This window comes from Oryza sativa, chromosome 4 (assembly GCF_034140825.1).
Source record: "Oryza sativa Japonica Group chromosome 4, ASM3414082v1".
In the NCBI taxonomy this organism is placed as follows: domain Eukaryota; kingdom Viridiplantae; phylum Streptophyta; class Magnoliopsida; order Poales; family Poaceae; genus Oryza; species Oryza sativa.
The window spans coordinates 30,325,901-30,330,958 of NC_089038.1; positions in this window are offsets into that span (position 1 = coordinate 30,325,901).

Sequence of the window (5,058 nt, forward strand, 5' to 3'; positions counted from 1 at the left end):
ATCAGTTATTGTCCCATTTGGATAGTACTTTGCCTTCAGAACTCGTGCGCATAAGCTATCAGGCGATTCGATTAATCTCCACGCTTGCCGAGCAAGGAGAGCCTGATTAAAACATCGGATATCCCGAAAGCCCAGTCCACCCAAAAGTTTTGGGCTTGTAAGTTTCTCCCAGGCAATCCAATGAACCTTCTTCTCCCCTTTTTCATGCCCCCACCAGAAATTCCGGACGAGTTGTTCATATTCTTCGCAAAACCGCTCTGGCATCTTGAACACTCCCATTGTATAAGTCGGCAAGGCTTGAGCAACACTTTTAATCAAAGCTTCCTTCCCAGCTAAAGAAAGGAATCTCTCACTCCAATCTGTAAGCCTCTTCTCAAACCTCTCTTTAATTGGTTGGAATTGCTCAGCCTTCATTCTTCCATCTGGGGTTGGGAGTCCCAGACACTTATCATCAAAGCATGTTCTTTCAACTTGCAATACAGCTTTGATTCCATCTTGTCTCTCCTGCGGGCAGAGAGCACTAAACAATAACGAACATTCTTTTGGATTAATGAGTTGCCCTGTACACCGCTCATATAAATCCAGTGCCTCTTTAATTCTCGTCGCTTGGATCACTTCAGCCTTAAAAAATAACAAACTGTCATCCGCAAATAACAGGTGCGACACACCAGGAGCAGAGCGACAGACCTTTAGAGGCTGAATCTGTCTTTCATCCCTCCTTCTTTGCAGAATATTTGATAGGCCGTCAGCAATAAAAAGAAATAGGTATGGATTGAGTGGGTCTCCTTCCCGCAAACCTCTTGTTGGGTAAAACGGTTCAAGCATATTCCCATTCAGTCGAACACTATACCTTACAGACGTCACACATGACATTATCCACTTTCTCCAGATATTTCCAAACCCCAACTTTTGCAATGCTCCATCCAAGAATCCCCAGTCGACTCTGTCGTAAGCTTTTGAAAGATCCAGCTTTAACGCACAGAAGTCTTGGCTTTCTCGTGTACACTTATGTATGGAATGAAAGCACTCAAAGGCTACTAATGCATTGTCTGTAATCATACGCCCGGGCACAAAGGCACTCTGGGTCTCCGATATAATCTCTTGCAACAAAGGCCTAAGCCGATTGACTAAGCATTTAGCCACCACTTTGTAAATCACATTACAAAGGCTGACTGGTCTGAAATCCTTCATCTCCACCGGTGCATTCGTTTTTGGAATCATGACAATAACAGTATCATTCATTCCTTCCTTCCATTCTCCAGTTTCAAAAAACTCTCGGACACCTTCAATCACGTCCCTCTTTAGGACACCCCAATTGCGTTGAAAGAAGCGTGCCGGAAAACCATCGGGACCCGGTGCTTTGAGAGGACCAATCTGGAATAAGGCGTCACTAATCTCTTCATCCGTAAAAGGCTTTGTCAACATGCCATTCATTTCATCTGTTATTTTTGGTTCAAACATATTCAACAGCTCACCTGGATTAAGGCTTTCATCCTTCGTGTACAGATCTCGGAAGAAGCTGCGTGCGATCTCTCCTAACTCCTCTTCTTTACTGCACATCATACCATCTGATCTTCTCAGCTTCTTAATCAGGTTTTTCCGTGCTCTCCAAGACGCTTTCAAATGAAAGTAGCGAGTATTCCGATCGCCTTCTTTCAGCCAGGTGATCCGGGATCTCTGCTTCCACCAAATCTCTTCGCGATGGAGCAGTTCCTGCAAAAAAATTTTCAGCCTGTGAACATCCGGTTCTGAGTCTTCCCTTCCTCTCATTCTCATTTCTTCTAGCTCTCTTCTGCATCTTTCAATGCTCTTCTTTATATTTCCAATTTTATCTCTGCTCCACCTTTTGAGATTCTCCATAGTATATGCTAACTTTGTTCTGACATCTCCCAAATTTTTCGCCAGACCCCCATCATCCCATGATTCATGTTCTATCGAATTAAAGGATTTCACTCTTTCCCATACTGCTTCAAAACAATTAATCTTGCTTCGTCTTCTCTGCTGCATATTTCCACCCTTCTCCAACAAGAGTGGCACGTGGTCAGAGCAAGCAGTCGTTAGATGCATGATGTTTGCTTGGTCAAACATAGCTCTCCATACCGGCGAAGCTACTGCCCGATCTAAGCGCACCTTGACGTTGTTTGGGCTTGCCTGGTTATTATCATAGGTCCAGGGAACACCCTGAAAACCTATGTCTTGTAGATCACATTCAACCAAAACCTCTCTAAAGTCCCTCATCTGTCTCTCTGAATGCTTCACTCGGGATCGATGCTCTATTTGCCACATAGCCTCATTGAAATCTCCTATCATTAACCACGGATCTGAAGCATTCAATCTAATCCGCCTGAGCAGGTTCCACATCTCATGTCGGTTTTGTGCCTTTGGTTCTCCATAAACAAAGGTTGCTGTCCATCTTGCTCCTTCCGGTTCAGTGATGATGACATCAATGTGTCTCATATTATATGATTTGAGTTCCACCTTCAAACTCTCGTCCCAAAACAGGGCTAAACCTCCCCCCTTTCCAACGCCATTCACCACAAAACATCTCCTTAAACCCAACCTCCATTTTAGATTACTCACATAAAACTGGTCTTGCCTAGTTTCCGAAAGGAACACTATTTTTGAGCTATGAGTCTGTACCATGCAGACTAGATCTTGAACTGTCCGGGCGTGCCCCAACCCCTAGCAGTTCCAGGCTAGGATACACATTAGGCCCGGCGGTGCTCCTCGAGGGAGCCCGCCGATGTTGCCAAGTCATCAAAGTGAGTGTCTTCCCCTTTCTTCTTCTGTCGTTTGCTGTCTCTTGAGGACGATTTACCTTCTTCTAGGCTGCGTGTTTCATCTACATCATTTCTCACTTCTTCACCAATAATGTCTCCTTCTGCACGTCCATGTGGCTTATCCATCAGCAGCAGTTGATCCGTCTTTGTTTCATGCCCCAGCAGCTCGCCAATTGCAAGCCTCCTTTTAGCAGAAGAAGAGCCACCAGTATACTTTGCGATCGCTTTGGATGGACTGCTCGCCGTGTCAATCATATCCTCATCCTCCATCTCCTCAGGATTGCCTGACTCAGAACCAACCCTATTATTACAATCATTCCTCTCCCGACCTCTTCCACTTCCTCTTCCTCGACCTCCTCCAAAACCCCAACTGCCTCTTCTGAAATCTTGGGCTATCAGATTATCCGGGTATTGTATAGCTTCGGGTGGGTGAACACCATCACCATGCTCCTTTGTGACATGCCCAACAAAACCACAAACACCGCAAAAAATCGGCATTTTCTCATACATAACGCGGAACATCCACTTCTTTTTATTTAGAGTGGTACTTACCACCCTCGTGAGCGGCTTACGAACATCCAGCATCACGCGCACTCGGGCCCCCTCACTGCTTCCCCGAACCGAGGCTGCATCTAATTTAACAATGCTCCTAGCTCTACGCGCAAGCTGAGTTGCAATGCTACCCGTCCTGATCTTCTCCTTCAGATCATGGATTTGGATCCATGCTGGGTAGGTATAGAGATTAACAGATTCAATCTTAGACCAGCCATCATATTCTGCGAGGAGCACCGGACATCCTCGAAAGGTCCATGGACCTTCATTCATAACTCGTTCCCAATCCCCCAAACAATTGAATTGGATCGAGAACAGATTGTCTTTTATTGCTCTGAAATCTACTTCTTTCGCGTAGTTCCATGCTGAGCGCATACTCCCAAAGAAAGCCCCATGACTAAACGATCACTTCGTATGAACTGTGGCTAGGGCTAGCCATCTTGCATCTGCTTCAAGCTCCTCTAGATCTTCCTCCAATTCCACATCCTCCTCCTCATCTGCCCTTAGGTCAAGCCCCTCCAGCATAACTTCGATTTCCTCCTTTTCCTTCCCCCGATCCGCCGCAGGCACCTTGCTGCCCGTCGCAGCCTGTTTCTCCGACGTTGAACCTTCGCTCGCCATGGCTGTTGTGTTCCCCTTCCTTATCCTGTAGTGCTATAAGCAAGCACGTTGAATTCTACTCGAGATCTGGGAAGAAACCGAGTCGATAACGTAAATCGCCGAGAGACTCCTTGTCGCCGCCGCCAGGAGGATAGAAACCCTAGTTTTCAGGGTATGGAGTTAACTATTTTCGTTTAGATTAGGTAGCTGATAAAACAATCTTGCTAATCTATAGCTGTTACGTGGGGAAAACAGTTCTCATTTTTCTTCGGCAAGAATGATATCTTCCAATTCAAGTAAGAAAAAGGACGTGACAACTACTAATGTTCCACTACGATTTACGTCCACAGAAGTATTAGGACTTAAAATAACGACAGTTTTCTTTGATGGTAAAATTTGATCACGTACCTTCCTTAGGATTAAAATGGAGGATTACCTCCGCCCCAAAATATAACAACTTTTAGCTCTCAGAATTTGTCCCAAAATATAACAACTTTTCCACCAACATTCTCTTCCCAACCAATCACAACCCTTCACCATTCACTTTTTCCACCTACCTCCATTACTCATCCAATCACAACCCTCCGCCACTCACTTCAACCTACTTTTTTAATAATCGTGTCCACCTCTAAAATTTCTTATATTTTGGAACGGAGGGAGTACCTTTTTTACCAATATTTGAGTGACATACTAAGCCTCCCATTTATAAGCCGTTGTTAAGATTTGAATTTTATAATTTGATTTTTTTAAAAAAAAGTTGCTTTTAGAGATATTTTATCATAATTTACTTTGCAGCATTGACTTATGACTTAGAACATAGATATAAAAGTTTTTAGTTTCAAGTTATCTTTTGGTTCTTACTTTATGCCAAACGACAGGAGACTTATTCCAACAATGCGGCTATTCTTGTCATGTTTGATGGTTGTTACCCGTTAGCACAAACCCCATGCAACCATATTAAAATAACCAGTCACTTATTCTCTTATTATTGTGAGAACATGGTTATAAGTTAGTTATCATAATTGATATAATCAACCTTGTTTTGGGAAAAAAATTGCTTAACAATGTCAAGTAGAAAAATTTGCCAAATATTATAACTTCTACGTGAAAGAGACAACATGTCTCT